The 18,397-nt window shown below is 38.8% G+C and overlaps 1 long non-coding RNA gene across 1 annotated transcript in view; it reads right to left on the bottom strand.

Moving 5' to 3' along the window:
* LOC135315016 (uncharacterized) overlaps positions 1-18,397 on the bottom strand; it is a 41,704-nt gene that overhangs the window by 14,645 nt on the left and 8,662 nt on the right. The window contains exon 3 of the long non-coding RNA XR_010374449.1: positions 12,464-12,603. This is a non-coding gene — a long non-coding RNA (uncharacterized LOC135315016). The remainder of the gene's footprint in view (positions 1-12,463; positions 12,604-18,397) is intronic.

The following is an 18,397-nucleotide window of genomic DNA, read 5'->3' on the forward strand; positions in this document are numbered from 1 at the left end:
TTAAGAGGCAAAGTTTCCACATTCTTTTCATGATAATCGGCACCACCTATTTTTCACTCAGTGCTGCTAGACCCCTAAAAATAATGTCTGAAGAAAATCCAAGTAGGACAATGAGATTAAGAATCTAAGTTTTACTGCATCCTTGGCTGGTCATATAGGTGAACACAAGCCAGCAACAGGTTAAAAAGCCCAGGTACTCACTTTCATTATACCTGGATCCAGGAAACTATGTTGTCCACTTCAGCGGCTGGAGAAAACTTTCATTTTTTGTCCAAACTTGGCCGATACTCATGGGCAGCAAGTTGTCCCAAAAGAGTCCTTGCCAGAACAGTCTGTTAGCTATATAGTATATCCACAGGTTTTTAGGCATAACAGGCAATCCAGGGAAATCAGAATTTAAGACAGAAAGAGTGGGTAAAAAAGGGAGAGAGGGCAGAGTCACGGTTTTGAGATCTTTCCAACAGGGGTACAAATCAAGGTTACCAACAGGACCCCCTGCTTTACTGACAGTGTTCAGGGAATTTGAAGTAATCTCAAAATATGAGCACACTTCCAAGGAGCACTGAAGACTTTCAGTTCTTACAGGTTTCAAACAATAACAGAGAAATTTCAGGACAATATAGACTTGGAATCTACTGCATTTAGTGACAAATTAATTCAGAGAAAAAAAATGTTTCTCATAAAGAAGAAAGCTGTCTTCTGTTTTCTATAGCTTCAGGTTCCACTGGGAATGGAAACAAGAGGTTTTTACTGCAGAGCGAAAGGCTGAAATCCACTGGAATCTTGGCATAAAAGTAAAGAAAAACAAATCTAAAATGGGGCAAGGCCACCAAGGCCAGAACTGCAGGTAAGAGATCTAGAGAAAGGACTCTCAGGGAGACAACACAAATCCTTGAACTTGGGCTATATGTAACCTACCCAGGAACTGGGCTGTAATCAAACACAAATGCCGTAATTTGTCTGCAATTAACTCTAAGGGCCAGAGGTACTTCAGTTTGAAAGGAATTCACTGGTCGTCTCCCTTCAACATAGTTTCAAGTGTGTCCTATCAGAGTAAACCTAAGAGTCCTTAAAAGTTTGCCTCTATAACGTATTTTCTTGAGGAGAAATGAACACCCACCTTACACTATATTAACATTATGCATTCAGGTTTTCATTTTTCATTGTGAAACAGCTATAACTGCTCTACAGTTAAGAATGGTCACTGGTTTGATTTTCTGCCAGCCATCTTCCAGTCGATCCCTTTTGTCTCCCACTCCAAAACCAATCTCTCTGATATTTAGCATGCCCCATCTCAGCTTCTCAGCTGAGAATACTGAAAGAAAAACCAAGCAAGGCATTTTTAATTGCTTGCATTTCATAAAAGGCACCTATCTTTTACTGTATTTAAAACAGAATAATGCTAACTTTTCTCCCCTATTGTAACTTCAAAACTTATTTTCCTTTAAACCCTAGATTTTTGTTGTTAGAGTTGATTAATGCCTTTGGACAGGGTAGTGTAGGGGTTACAAAGATACAAAGAAATGCTTTTTCATACATTCAGTGCAACAGTTGAAAGAAAAAAAAACCTCCAATGTAATGGACCTGATTTTCATTTACACAGTTTTGGCAGCATAAAAAATCTTAGAGTGGGCATAAATTTTATTTAAATACACTTTAGGGTTCCTTTCTGCTGCCAGAATATGTAAAGGGGCCTTTATGTAAATAAGGATCAGGGCCAATGTATTTCAGGATTATGTTTCTTTGGAAATCTTTGCTATACCTAAACTCCGTATTTTGACTTCTGGGACTACTCACAGATTAAGTGTACAAGATTCTTACTCTGAATCAAATGAAATCAGCCATATACATCCAACAGCTTATTTCCATTACAGAATAAAGGAAAGGGAGAAAGACTGGGAGGGTAAAGCCCAAGTAGTAGTTTCAAGACAGTGGGAAAATGCAAACATTAATTTTAACAAAGATTTTGATTGTGAATAATTAACAATTCTGAGTTCCTTCTTATACGCATTTAGGTACTAATGATGTTTCTGCCATTTCCTGCACTATTACCATATTAATGTCTTCTAGCGACACTTTCATGATGACAAGTGGGAAAAAAGAGAAGTGGAAAGAATGGAAAAGTTTCCCAGAACTCATAATTCTTTCTGGGAATAAAAGACGCTTCATAATAACCCTGGAAAAAATTATTATTTTGATGAAACATTGAAGGATACATGGTGAGCAGCTACAGTGACTAAAATTTATGAAGTAACTTTTCTCTATCACCTCATAATTCAAATTGTGAGGTAGCCACATTAAGTTCTGAAGGTCTTTCCTCTGTCACAGGGGACAAGGCATCTGCTGTATCTTTCAGATACAACACATTAGTCTTGCATTCTAGTATATTTGGCTTTAATGACACCTGAAAGTATCACTAATTATTTTCTTTATGGACTTAATAATTTACATGTTGATTTTTATTAATACTGACCTTTAAAGTGTGCAATTAATTACATTTTTATAAAGTTTTCTTCTCCAGGCACATCTCAGTAATAAAATGAGCAAGAATGTTTCCTATGCAATAGCAACACTAAACTATCCAGTCAGAGTTTTAATATCACAATTCTTAAATGAATCATGTCTAAAAGGCTGGTATAAGAACACATTAACCCTTTGCAAGGAATAATTTTGTCAAAATTTTGGAATAATTTTTATTAAAGAGAAATATGTTGTTATGTTAAAAAAGAAAAATAAAGGAAAAGGCGGGGGGGTGGGGTAAGAAATGTAGCTAAGAATAATACCTGACAGAGTTAAGGTCTTAATATATTATATAAATTGTTAGCAACGGAGTACCTGGGAGTACATAATGAAACTGGGAGTTTTTAATTTCTAAAGCCACAGTTCTGAATCTCAACTATGGTTTGTAATGTCAGTGATGCCAGCAATGGTTACAAGAAGGTAATTCAGATAGCTTATCTGAAATGAATCATGCAGTCTCATCACGGAGTAAATTCACAAGTGCCCTGGATACCTGCATTCCTACAACAGGCTTATCTACCTGAAAACTCTTCAGTCAAACATCCAAGTGTTAATCACCTCCAATAGGATCCCAAATGCTGGATGATGGACCTTGGCTTCCCTTGCGGTGCACAGAGAGACACATCAGTCACTAATTCACAGTGCAATCTGCCCTCTCCTTCCACAGTGTCCCCTCACATACAAAGTGGGGAAAGCCTGAGATAGCTAATAAAAACTGATAAAAATGGGGAACAACTACTTTTAATCCAAAAGCAAGAGGAATTTCTGTTTTCATAAGATTCAGATCCCAAATTCTGTCTTGGGAATAGGCATTGATGCCTGTCCCTTTGAGAAGACTGACCATGCACCTCGGTATAAAAATGGAGCTATCAGAGGAGGGAAGGCTGGTACTATCATATCACAGAATCACGGGTTGGAAGGGACCTCAGGGATCATCTAGTTCAGCCTTTCTAGGAAGAGCACAGTCTTGACAAGATGGCCCAGCAGCCTGTCCAGATGACTCTTGAAGGTGTCCAACGTGGCCGAGTCAGCCACTTCCCTGGGGAGATTATTTCAATGGTGACTGTCCTCAATGTGAAAAATTTCCCTCTCGTGTCCAATCGGAATCTCCCCAAGAGCAACTTGTGTCCGTTCCCCCTTGTCCTCTCCATGTGACTCCGTGTAAAAAGGGAGTCTCCACCTTCTTTGTAGCTACCCCTTAAGTACTGGTACATGGTGATGAGATCCCCTCTGACTCTCCTTTTCTCAAGACTGAACAAACCCAGTTCTCCCAGCCTATCCTTGTATGGCAGGCTTCCCAGTCCTTGGATCATCTTGGTGGCCCTTCTCTGGACCCCTTCCAGCCTGTCCACATCCTTTTTGTATAGAGGGGACCAGAACTGTACACAGTCCTCCAGGTATGGCCTGACAAGCGCTGAGTAAAGCAGGATAATGACTTGTTTCTCTCTGCTGGCGATGCCCTTTTGATACAACCCAGCATCCTGTTGGCCTTCTTGGCCGCAGCAGCACACGGTTCGCTCATGTTGAGCTTCCTGTCCACCAGGACCCCCAGGTCCCTTTCCACAGAGCTGCTCTCCAGCCAGGTGGATCCCAGTCTGTGCTGCACTCCTTGATTACGTTTTCCCAGGTGCAAGACCTTACACTTGTCCTTGTTGAACTTCATAAGATTCTTGCTGGCCCACTCTTCCAGCCTATCCAGATCTTCCTGCAGAGCAGCTCTCCCTTCTGGAGTGTCTACTTCCCCACTTATTTTGGTGTCATCTGCAAACTTCATCAGGCTACACTTGATCCCATTATCCAGATCACTTATTAAGATATTGAATAACATTGGGCCCAATATTGATCCTGGGGGACTCCACTTGTGACAGCTTGCCACTTGGAAAAGGAGCATTTGGGTGTGGCCTGTCAGCCAGTTCCCCACCCACTGCACAGACCACTTGTCTAGGCCATAATGCATTAATTGCTCCAGGAGGAGGCTGTGGGGGACCATATCAAAGGCCTTGGAGAAGTCCAGGTAGACAATGTCCACCACCCGCCCCATGTTAACCAGGCAAATCACATTGTCATAGAAGGCCACCACGTTTGTCAAGCACAACCTTCCCTTAGTGAAGCCATGTTGGCTTTTTCCAATCACGTGCTTCATTTGACTTGCGATGGCCCCCAGGAGGATTCGTTCCATAACCTTCCCACAGATTGAAGTAAAGCTGATGGGCCTATAGTTACCCGGACCCCCCCTCGAGCCCTTCTTGTAGATAGGGGTAACATTTGCCTTCCTCCAGACCTCTGGGACATCCCCCATTCTCCACAACTTCTCAAAGATTATGCAGTGATGTCAGCCAGCTCTCTCAACACCCTCAGGTGGATGGTGTCAGGGCCCATTGATTTGTAGGGGTCAAGCTCCCGTAATAATTCACGTACTAACTCTTCCTTCACTGATGGTGGGTCAGTGTTTGGATCAACCAGCAATTTCATTCTCTAAGCCTGGGACCCGACAGTGCTGGTAAAGACAGAGGTGAAGAAAGTGTTGAGGACCTCTGCCTTTTCACCATCGTTGGTGACTGACTCTCCTTTTCTGTTTAACAGTGGGCCTATGTTTTCCTTCTGTTTCTGCTTGTGATTGACATACCTGAGGAAACCTTTCTTGTTATTTTTGGCATCTCTGACCAGTTTCAATTTGAGCTGGGGTTTTGCTTTTCTAACTGCATCTCTGCACGCTCTGGCAATGCCCTTGTAGCTCTTGACGGATAAACCTCCACTTCTCCATCTCTGATATGCTTCTCTCTTGGTTTCGAGCAGACCCAGGAGCTCATGGTTGAGCCAAGGGGGCCTCTTGCTCTGCTTACTTCCCTTTCCTTTATAGGGGATATACTGGTTTGTGCTTCCAATAGAGAGTTCTTGAAGAACTCCCAGCACTCACTAGCTCCTTTATCTTCCATGGAAGCATCCCAGGGAATCCCTCCCAGCTGAGCTCTGAGCAAGTTGAAGTTTGCTCTTCTAAAATCTAGAACCCAAGACCTGCACGGCCTGGTGATTAAAACACTTGCTTATGGACTGCAGGCCTATATTCTGTATCTCTAGCTCCAGGCTTAGATTTTGGGTTAGAGGTAGGGTTGAGTTGAGAGCATTAGAAAGCCCAGAGCTCCAGCTGGATCAGAGCTGGAAAGAGAATGCCAAACGAAGGGGTTGGCTGAAAAGTAAAATATCCTCTTGGAGCCCCTATTATGCCCCATTCCAGCTGGAGTTCTTGGCTTCTCTCTCGCAACCCAAGCCCTAATCCTAAATCTAAACCTAACTGAAGGCTGAGGCAACATTTACCCAGACAAAAAGTTTAGATTTGGATTAAGCTGGGGAAAGATGTGAACCCTCTCAAAACCAGTCTTTGCAGCAGGAGCTACAGCCTGTATTTCCTATGCCAGAACCTCTGCCTGGAGTCTCAAATCCATATTTTCCTCTTCGAAAAATATTTTAATCGTTAGACTTCTCTGTTTGGAGGCTTTTAATCCATTGCAAAAAAAAGGTTTGATTCATGTGTTGAATGGGAGCATAAGCTGCATGTCAACTCTGTAGCCTCTCAGTTGGCCTTATTAGTGTAGACTTAGCTAAACACCCACGTGGCTTCTGGACTAATGCTGGCTTATGCCAGTTGGCTTAGTGATCATCAAGTGGACATACGATGGCATTCACTGATCCTTCTATACCTGCCTTACACAGTGCCTCATAAAGAGGTCAGCTTCAACATTTCATAAAAATATGAAGAACAATCTCACTTTATTGCACAATTAATGCAAAGTAACTTTTTTAATGGAGTATTTTACCTAGGGCAGGTCTGCTATAATGGAAGTAGTTTTCACAGTGATTTATGTTCTTCAGGAACCCAATGGACATGAAGAATGAAGTGGAAGACTGTAAAAAGCTGAAGATATAGAGAACACAGAAATTTGAAAAACACCCTTCAGACAACTGTAAAACAGTGAAGAGTACTTTCTACCATCCAGGGCAATATAATTACTGACATCAAACAGATTTTTCTGTGGTGGCTAAGACTTATACCACACAGATCTCTTATGGAGGTTATCACCTCCTTGACTGAAAATGGTATGTCTGGTTTTGTACCTCCTACAGTTCTGTACCTCTTACGGCTGAAGAAAAAAACCAGACAGTTTACCCTAATAGGTCAGTCTTAAGCTACGGCCACTTACTCTGTTGTACAGGGTATAACAAGATTAGTTAGCATCAGGTAGAAGAGCAGGGAAGATAGTTTTGTAAAGCACAGATAACAGAACTCAATATGTCAGTTCATATGCCGTCTTTCTGGTTCGCCAGTGCAAACTTATCTGTCCTGATATACTTTCTGTATATTTTATATATATGTGTATTCACACACACACATATAGTATGGTCTTTTTTTTGCAAAGTGTGTAAGCTAAAGGAGTTTAGGGCTTCACCATGATTTGCCTTCTACTATTTTCTGAAATCTTGTGTCTGTGAACTATTCTGGTACAGAGTAGTAGAAGAGTTTTCAAAGTGGAATTGAGCTTATGTGTTTAAGGACTGATTTTTTACTTATAATAGCACATATCAAAAATCAATAAACATCATATTATTATTAGTTTCTTTTGATTCCTCATGTCTCAATTTGTTAGGTGACTATACTTACTTGACAATAAACAGGCACACATACTGTATGCAGAATGCATGAAGTTACAGGTCAAATAAACTTATACACCTATCAATAGGATGACAAAGATTAAAATTCTGAAATAATTCTTCCAAAAATAGCTATGGTACTTCTAAAATAAGCATTAGTTCATGTTTGCGTTGTGGTTTTTTCTGTTATTACTTAATCTATACCTAATCTATAACCTGCTATAGGTTACTTTCCCAGACAAGAGGCTGAGTCGTCATATTGTTTGCCCTGTACAAAGAGGCCTGGCAGATATTTTTGGTTCAATTCCAATCACAAAAATTCCCTCCTTCCATTCCCCCATATTTTTTATTTCTTCCTCTCAAAATTTATGAATAGACAAAATAACTGATTTGTGCCTGACAATATCTCTGGATCATCCAAAATTGTAAATTAGGAGTTTTCACATTATTTTCACACAGAGACAAGATGTCAAATGTAACCAATAGTTACATGCAGACTTCTTTAAGTGAATATGTGTACAGTACTTGTAGCACACTGAAGTAAGTGAAAAGTTATTTTAATCAAGCTCCCTTACAGTACCTGCAAGACATTGAAGAGTGGGATGCATGGGGCAGTCCAATGACCTATGGATATTTGTTTTCTTGTGATAACTTTCTTAATAAGTTAGTTGAAGATAGAGGATCACTACTACTTTTATTTTTTTCTCTCTCTCTCTTAGACATTGCTGAGTGCTGAAATAATTTCTGTCAGACAGGGTAAGAAAGGACAAAGTTGCCTATGTATGTAGCAGAGGTAGGTGAAATCCTCTGACAATTTCAGGAATATGCGTATCCTGAAAAAGATCCCTGACTACATTTCTTCATAAAGCCTCATTTCTGAACACGCACTAAGGCAGTGGTGTGGATCTGTTCTTCTTTCTGCGCAAGCTTAACAGATTTAACAGATACATAATTAATGCTTGGCAAAATGCTGAGAGTGAAGCAATCATTATTACACCTATTTCAAACTGAGGTATGCAATGTTTAAACGTCTAGTCAAAGGTGAAATTCAATGACAGACCTGGGAGCAAAATCCAGGGCCTTGGATGTAAACCGTTTGCTCCAAGTATAGAAAACATTTCTGCAATAATTTATATCCAATCCACTCTGTATTGACATTGAAAGAAATGAAGACAAAAATATTTTCACTGAAAGCAGGCCAAAAGGTGATTGTACATCTATTTCAGGAGACTAAATTTTGTCATATCTGTCCAGAACAGGGCCAAGAGACTATGAAGCCTCCCAGTGTTGTACTTGAAGTGATAAAAGAAGGAATGCAATTAACTTGTCAGACATCAGAGAAACCCAAGGTTATTTCCCTTTGCTGATACAGAGGCAAAGGAAAAGAGAGAATGCTCTTTTCATCTCTTTAGTTCTTAAGTAAATACTCCATTCTGAGGAGCAAATGATATCCATTTTGTATTGAAAATGTAACCACTAGAGGGTATCTCTTTTCAAAGTCACTACACACAATTTCCAGGGCTTTGAGCAATGCTAAATGATACAGACAAATCTTGCATTCAGATACACTAGGTTAGAGGAAGAAGGAGAATATTAAAGTGTCATTGCCTCAACTGGTTATCCTCTGCATATATTCTTCTGCAGATTCTTGGCTGTGTTGCCAAAATGAAATTGTCCCTGTTAGAAGAAAAATAAATGATTTCAATATAAAAATGTATTATAATATATTGATACATATTGATTCTTGTCTGCTGTATTGTGCAACATCGCAATCAAGGATTGATACAATTTACTGCATTTCTAAGTTAACCCTTCATATATCCACAGCTCTCACCAGTCAAGGCATATTACTATTGCCTTGAAGTTAAAGCCATTTAGATGGCCAGAGTTATTAGCAAGGTCAAATAGATATGCAGGTAGAATTCATTTGTCAGATATTTTCTGCTTCTCACGTGCTCTTTGGAATTCTGGTTTTGAGACATTGTTTGGATTCATGTGCAGCAAACTAGGGAGAAGCTGTAAATGATGGAAAAATAACACCGTCATGATGATTTTGAACCTATCCCCATCTAATAAAGAGAATGTGGGCACAATATCCACGTTCTCTGTGTATTTGAACTCTGACTTCTTATAGAAAACCATGAACATATAAACTGCTTATCTCTACCTGTGTTTCCTCAGCTAAAAAATTATGTCATTTAATTAGTTTGCAGGTTGGTATTATAATGTGACAGCTGATAAACCTTCAGTCCTTTGAAGACACTGTCTGCAACAATGCACATGGTCAAAGTGCATTTGTGCTTAGAAAACCATACAGCATCCTAGTTTCTCTTACCAAAGTACTCAAGGAAGTCATGTGCCTTTCTTCATTTTCTGATCACCTTTGGCTTCCCAGCTCAAATAACACTAAGACTATTTGTAGATGAACAAACTGGATACAGCTGTTACACAGGTATAGATCAAGGCTTAAAATCAAACAAACAAGGATTTCTAGATGGTCAGGTTGTAAAATGGGAACATAAGACACCCAAGCTGCAGTACAACTTGCTAAATACTGCACCACAATGTCATACAAGATGCTAGGATAATTATTTTTCTCATTTTGAAAGTGAAAAGCATTTACATGAAACAGGTCAACCATGACATATTACACTGAATTTCTCTCCCCAAATTATAGTGATTTGAAGAATCTGTCCTGAACATTTTGGCCAAACACAATTCTGAAGAATCTGGATCTGTAAACACAAGTATCTTCCTGACATGTTCCCCAGCATAGCCCTGTTTTGGCCTCTGTGCTCCCGAGAAGCTTTGGCAGAAGGCAAATTCCAAGTCCTTTGTCTGTGGGACCACAGGACATTTTGAATCCAGCTTTAGGGAAACGACTGACTTTCCTTGTAACTATTTAGGGACATTTACATCACAAAGTTGATGTGCTTTGTTGCAGTGTGGCTGGTTTAGCTCCAGCCAGCAACTAAGCTCCTCCCAGCCCCTCACCCACTCCCCCCAGCAGAATGGGGGAGAGAATCAGAAGGGGAAAAGTGAGAAAACCTGTGGGTTGAGATAAAGAAAGTTTAATAGGGAAAGAAAAACAGTAATAGTAATATTAGTAATAATAACAACAATAATAATATAATGAAAAAGAAAAGCAAAAGCTGTGTGCACAAACAAAGCAAAACAAGGAATTCATTCACTCCTTCCCATGGGCAGGCAGGTGTTCAGCCCTCTCCAGGAAAGCAGGGCTCCATCACGCATAACGGTAACTTGGGAAAACAAACACCATCACCCCAAATATTCCCCACTCCCTTCTTCTTTCCCCCAGCTTTATATACTGAGCATGACATCATATGATATGGAAGATCCTTTTGGCCAGTTTTGATCAGCTGTGACCCATCTCCTCCCAGCTTGTTGTGCTCCTGGCAGAGCATGGGAAGCTGGAAAAGTCCTTGTCTAGTATAGGCACTACTTAACAACAACTAAAACATCCATGTGCCATCAACACTATCCTCATACCAAATCCAAAACACACTACAGCTACATTGAAGAAAATTAACTCTATCCCAGCCAAAACCAGGACACAGCAAATATTTGGCTTCACTGAAGCTGAACTATCTGAACTCAAGCTCTTTCATGACCCAAACTTGATCAGGGTTGTTTAGTTTTTTCTTGTATTGTTACATAAAATTGCTTTACTATGGCTTAAAGAAAAGCTCCTGGAATAATATATTGACAGATCAACATGAAGTTCTCAGTGAGCAGCCACTGAAATTTAACAGCCAAGTGCTTTTCTTTCTTTAAACCTAAAAGCAACTGCCTCTGCTTCCTAAATTGTAATTAGCCATAACTGATTTTTAAAAGGAAACATTGTGGAAATAATCATGCAAATCAAATGAAATATGCCAGGATCTGGATCCAGTCTTATCAAATTCCTTTATTTGATATAAAATAACGTCATTAGGGGCAGGTGCATCCTGAGATGGGTTTTGTCTCTGCTAACTCTTGATGGTTCCTTTTGGGTGACTGGTATAAATACTAATGTAAGACATGCTGAGCATTAAGGAAAGAATGGGATATTTAGGAAACTGTGGTAGCAGTTGGCATCAGATGATTGAAGTTAAAAATGTCTTGCAGACAACTAGCTATAGCTATACACTATAACCAAAAGTAGAGAGTAAGTGGTAATGCATAGTTAAGAAGAAAGAGTAAAGAATTTGTTTGGAGTCAGATTTATTTAGTACACTAATTTCATATTTGAAAAAGGTAATAAAACACATGGTTCAAAACCAATTTTGTGGTATTGCACATACCTATAAAGTCAAAACTTAGAAAGTACTCTGGAATGGTTAGTCAGTGTATAGAACAGTGATATAAGACTTTAGGTTAAGACATGATTATCAAAAATCCTCAGGTTCCACTGAGATCATTGTAAATTTTGCTCCACGAGTACTTTTCAAAACCTAAACAATTCATGTTGATGCCCATATGAGACCTGAGCTCTTTTGAAAATATGACATTTACCTCAGTGGGACTACTTAACTGAATTAAGATACTTAACTCACCCTGGAACAATGCAGTGTAATACACTTGCAGAGAAACAAGACAGAACTTAAGTGTTCAATACAACAGTGCAACCTTGCAAGCAGAAAGTCCAAGGAGATCTAGTAATGGGGACAGGAATAAAAATTGCTGCTTGTAATGCTGTATGGAGGCTGAAAAACATAGGGAAAGCTGAGACTTTTTACAGGGTAATACATTGTAGAACCTCCTACAATATGTTTTAATAATAATAATTATACTCTATTTATAAACCATCTCACCTGGAAAAGCACTTAGGGTGCTGAATAACAGTCATAATGTCATGCCTGACTGACAAAGCCCTGAAGCCGTTACATACACCTCTAACTCTGATGAAACCAGAGCTGCGCTGTTACCATGATAGGGAGAACCTCACAGTTTTAAACTAGTAAACAGTAAATGTTGATGAACTATTCAGATAAGAGAGTGACAGACGGATATTGTTACCTAGAAAATCACGAATATTTATTAGAAAATGCATGGAAAATTACTTTAGATGCAAGTAGCCTTCTTAAACACTGATAGGATAATACAAAAAATTGGGATAACTTCTTGTTTCTCATATCCTAATTCCTTCATGGCTGGCTTGTGGCAATACAGGTCAAGGTCTAGTAATCAGTGACATACAGATGAGGCACAATTAGGTAGAAGTATATTTGCCTTTCAAATTGTCATTGATTCAAAACAAACTTAACTGTAATCCCGTGCTTTCAATGTTGCCTACCTGCATTCTGTTTGCTTAGAGTTTCACAATGGTTTATTGCTTCTTTTCAAACTAATTGCTGAGGTCTTTGATGCATAGTTTATGTCCTCTTCCCTATTAGTTTTTCATCCTTACTAAGAAGGATTCAAGTCTTCCTTTGTCTTTCTGGAATAAAAGAGAAAAAGATAATTAAAGGTTTATTTGTTTTTACAAAAGGACATTAAGCATCTTGGCTAAACCCAAGAACATAAGAGCGGGGAGTGAGATGAAAATAAGTGAAGAAAAATTTAGTTTGACTCTGAGGATACAATTTCTATAATTGAAATTTATGTCTGCAGAAAAATTTCCCAGGGGACTCAATAGAAATAATGCAAAACTCATTTGAGTTATTTGTGGCTGACCTAAACCAGATGACCTAACAGCTATTCACCTCAAATTTATATGACCTTATGAAGTTGTATTACATGGTCTTTCAAAATAAATATATCAATAGTAACTTCATTCAACACCGTTTTTCTTAAAATTTTTACCAAACTGATAAAGAGCAATTACCTCATCTATCAAAGAAACACAAGAATTGTACAATGATAAACAACTCTACAGAATTTTTGAAAAAGACTTTAAAAGTAATCTCTCAGATAAAAGAATGTTATTATAATTAAATCTGAAATGTGGGGAAGATACAACCATTACTACTCCTAACAATAGAAGATTTTCTTTTAACAAATGTTGCCTAATACGTAAAAACAGTACAAGGGTCAAAGCTTTCTTGCTTTGTAATTGCAGCATAGTAACAACAGAGTACCATCCTGAAATACAATACCATTGGTACTAATGTCAAAATAGGACACTAAATGTTAAATATTTGTCATGGTTCCAGTTGAACATTGATGCCCTTGGTCTTCTCATTTTAAATACTTCAGAGATATGCATCTTGATTAAATGAAGCCATCTGTGAGAATAACAAGGTAAGTTGGTATGATTACACAGCAAATTTTATATTGATAGAATTAAGATCAATTAAACCCATTAAGCTTGAGTCTATATTTAGTTTACTTTTAAAAAAATTCCATATATTGTATTTAACTGTACAAAAAGTTCCATATATTTGATATAGGTGTAGTGGATTTATTTGAGTGCAAAAGCCAAACATTTCTTTAGTGTGCCACCATGTTTGGAAAAAAAAAACTTCTATGGGAAAACACAGAGATATTAAAAATATTCTTCTAAAGGTCCTTATTACTTGCAAAAGTAGTACTGGGGTAAAAAAGTCATGTCAATTGTTCTGTCCAGAGGAGCTGTATTCCTGTATTGTGATGAAGAACTACAGAACAGAACCAAAATCCTTTGATATTAGATTGCAACATCATCAGATTATTTGCAGATATCTTGTAAGAGATTCCTACAGATGACACAGCTCTAGATGCTTCCTCAGCATAAGCTGATTAAGTTGCAGAGTATTGACAAAACTGCATGTTGAGCTCGTCCTAAAGCTTTGCCTATGCACTTTTTCAACAACGTGTGTATTTTTTGGCTTTGCAGAGAGGCATACTCTGCAGACCAAAATTAGATCTGAGAAAAAAAGGATTATATTATGCATTCTTTAGGGACAGGATAGTAGTGTAGGTGCAATGTAAGTCTAGCCCAATAGAACAATTCTCTTTATCTATTTTGATTTCTGTCATTCCTTTGTTCTTTTTATTAAATTTCTCCTTGTATGCTCTCTAACTTCCCAATCAGCAAAATGTTGCAGAAGACAATTATAGTTGATACTTTGTGTTTAATATTTGTTATGCTGTAGTTAATCATATTCCCATTAAAACCTTATAATTAGATCTTGTTTAATTCTGTCTCCAGTATTCTGTTGAAAATTCACCCTGTTTTCGTTCAAACTCAATTTATTGGCATTCTCCGAGACTTCCGTATTTCCTGTGTGAGGGGCATTGGATGGATTATTATTTATGATCGTAATTTTCTCTGCCTAGGATGTGGGTTTGTGACCCATATTCCACAGGCATAAGCTGGAGGTACAACAGTTTTTCCTCCTGCTAATTCATTTCTGCTTTTCATATGATAAAATAAATTATTCTCACATGGGATTAATTAACTTGACATAATGGGAGCTTAATACACAAGCATCTTGGCTAAAACATTCAATACATTTTTCCATCAGCTCTGTTGCCATGGAGGGAGAAGGCATCCCTTGCATCACTCCCTTTCCTTCATGAAAAGCATCCTGCTTTTTCTGATGGTACTTCTCTGTCACCTCACATCATACCCAAACTACACCTTGTCCTATTTTGCTCTGTTAAATCTGATATTGCCATTAAGAATAATGAAAGCTAAAGTCTCAGAGGCTGTATCTACACTCACAGAATCACAGAATCACAGGTTGGAAGGGACCTCAGGGGTCATCTAGTCCAACCTTTCTAGGAAGAGCACAGTCTTGACAAGATGGCCCAGCAGCCTGTCCAGATGACTCTTGAAGGTGTCCAACGTGGCTGAGTCAACCACTTCCCTGGGGAGATTATTCCAATGGGTGACTGTCCTCAATGTGAAAAATTTCCCTCTCGTGTCCAATCGGAATCTCCCCAAGAGCAACTTGTGTCCATTCCCCCTTGTCCTCTCCATGGGACTCCGTGTAAAAAGGGAGTCTCCACCTTCTTTGTAGCTACCCCTTAAGTACTGGTACATGGTGATGAGATCCCCTGCGAGCCTCCTTTTCTCAAGACTGAACAAACCCAGTTCTCCCAGCCTATCCTCATATGGCAGCTTCCCAGTCCTTGGATCATCTTGGTGGCCCTTCTCTGGACCCCTTCCAGCCTGTCCACATCCTTTTTGTATAGCGGGGACCAGAACTGGACACAGTCCTCCAGGTGTGGCCTGACAAGCGCTGAGTAGAGCGGGATGATGGCTTCTTTCTTTCTGCTGGCGATGCCCTTTTTGATGCAACCCAGCATCCTGTTGGCCTTCTTGGCCGCAGCAGCACACGGTTCGCTCATGTTGAGCTTTCTGTCCACCAGGACCCCCAGGTCCCTTTCCACAGAGCTGCTCTCCAGCCAGGTGGATCCCAGTCTGTGCTGCACTCCTGGATTATGTTTTCCCAGGTGCAAGACCTTACACTTGTCCTTGTTGAACTTCATAAGGTTCTTGTGAAGAACTCATGTCCATACCATGTAATTAACCAACATATTTTGAATAATACTGTAGAAGGTATTTTTACTATTAACACTGGCCTGCCAGATATGTCAATAAGCATCTTTTAGACAGTTGTCTATTCTGCAGGTGATGCAGCTGAAAATATACATATCTGCATAGCCTCACCTTTAGTGTTTTATTTAGGTATTTTTTGCAGCTCTTTTGTAATTGTTTCTTTAAATGTTTTTTTTTTGCAATTGAAATGTCATTATAGTTTTGTCAGTGAGGGATAGATAAGCATATCTGTCAGCCTGTCTGCCCTAGAAAATCACTGTGTAATTCAGCAATATTTACTGGACTTTAAACAGGATTTACAGGATTTTAAAGCAAGTTTAGAGCTAGAAACATTTTGAAAATGTAGAACAGAAACTTATTAAAAAGCATCTCAGATACTTTAAGGGGTTTAATTATCTATTTGGTCAACATTTCAATTACACTGCTCACTATAAAGCACCAGGCAAATAGATCGCATGTGGCAAACAAATTGTAGCCATGTGTACTTACATACTTTGTAAATTAAATGTAAGAAAATCCCAGAATAACTGAACAGTCATTAGCATATTATGTTTCTTTATTCTCAGATATATGAAAAATAGCTGTGAGTGGGAATCACAAATGTGAACAGCATGGTACGTAATCTGCTCCTGTGGAAGTCATTGAATGTCTTAATATTGAATTCAGGTCAACTGGAGAACTCCACTTCATGCTTTTGAAAATCCCATCTTGCCCGTATGATTTTTTTCTCTACTTTCAAATTATTCTTTTTTTGTGTGCCATATCTCATTTTATATGGAGTGCTGATTCAATATCCTGTCACTTGATGCAGGACCTGTTCAGAAAGAGTTATTAAAATAATATATATATACTTAAATTAAAACCCCTTTGATATTAGATGCAGGTTTTAGCTATGCTACTGCAGCCCAGTGTCTGATAGTTCTTATTACTGACCTTATGCAAGGCAGCTCTGGCTCTGGTTCGTCTGGCATTGTGCTTATGACAGCAAGCTTCACACAACATGTGAAGAAAACAGCAACCCTGATTTTGAACTTGTGCAAATTACTTTCCACAGTACTACCTGATTGGTCCTGCTGCCTTTGATAGATTGTGTTTACTGGATTCAGATGTGAACAAAGACACAGCTCATTGGCCCTTCATCTGGTAGTCCTGAAAAAAACAGGCATGCATTTCTATTGTTCCTAGATCTGAAGATATTTGGTAAGTGTATTTTGAGCTTTTGTGTGATACAGTCAAGAGCGTCACCTCCACAGTAACTGCAGGATACAGAAATAATAGAAATAGGAAAAGAGATGCCTTAACGTCAGGAGGACTGTAAAGTTGTAAGCGTTCAGTATGTTATAGCTCATATTTCTGGATGCTTTCATTTCAGATAAAATTATAAACTGGCCTGAATCAAGTCCATAGACCCAAAGGTCCCTAACTTCAGAAATATTCAGAATTTGGAACTGGGTTTATGTAAACACCCTTCCTTTTAGAATAAACTAAGATAAACCAAAAATCTGACTCAAAAGCTTCTTACTGGTCAGTGTTCAGTAAATGAAACCCATCTTGACAATAAAATTGATTCTTGGTAAATATGGGTAAAAACAATCTGAGAACAAGTAAAGCAAATTGTCCAAGGTACACTTCAAGTAAATGACTAAGTGACAAACAAAATTAAAACAAAAATCACATAACCATTCCTCTGTTCTAATCATGAGACAGTTGAATGCTGTCTTCATATTACAGTTAATATTATTTTACGTGCTGAAGGAGCTGAAGGGCTGTTCTTAAACTTTTCAAATTCTTGTCACACATTTCATATGTGATATTAATGTATTAGTGTCACTAACCTGATTAACACGATTAACTTACACATGGCTGGGAGGTTTACAAGTACAAGTGGTTGGGGAACTCCCATGTGCCATTTTGTATCACATCACACAGCTCACTGGAAGTACAGGGTGCAGTGGTGAAGAGATGGACACACCACCAAGAGCAATTCCACCCAGCTGCCAGTTCAAGTGCAACCACAGCGTGGAGTAGCCAAAAAAAGTTTCATCATCAGAATGTTGGGAAGGGATGCAGAAAGTGGAGAAGTGAAATATGAGTATGCTTGGAGTATATTTTTCCACCATGTCAGTGATGCAGGGCCAGGATAAAATTAGATTCATCACTGGAAAAGTAATTCCTTAAATTCCACTGGCAGTAACAGTGAATGAAGCATTAAGGGTACCTCAGATCTCAGCAGCAGCTATCTTTTTCAGGTTCTTCTACACAGTATCAGAAGTGACATTATGTATGAGGGAGGACAGGCAGCTAGAAGAATACCAGAAAGCCTTGATGTGGAAGAGTCAGGGAACCAGAGTCCATGCTTGTGCTTCTCTGCTGCACATGTGGAGTCCACATTTTTACAAAATGCTCTATGCTGCAAGTTCCTACAAGTCAGTCTCTGCAGATGGGAGATACAGGATAGAAAAGAACCAGACAGGAACAGAAAAGATAAACTTCCCTTTCTTTAAAACTTTAAAGTAACATTCTATGAAAAAAAACTACTGGGTTGTTCAAAAGGATCCATATGTATTGGTTCTTTTTTCTGAGGGTATTTTGTGTGTCCCTGTTTTTTTAATACAGTAATGTCTTGTACAGCTTCCTATTCTCTGCATTAGAATGTCAGAAAATATATTGTTCTGTAATGCATCATTCTGTGATTTCTTTTCTTCTTCCTGAAGTGGAAATAAATAAATAAAATTTCTTCCT

Source organism: Phalacrocorax carbo, chromosome 9 (assembly GCF_963921805.1).
Source record: "Phalacrocorax carbo chromosome 9, bPhaCar2.1, whole genome shotgun sequence".
In the NCBI taxonomy this organism is placed as follows: domain Eukaryota; kingdom Metazoa; phylum Chordata; class Aves; order Suliformes; family Phalacrocoracidae; genus Phalacrocorax; species Phalacrocorax carbo.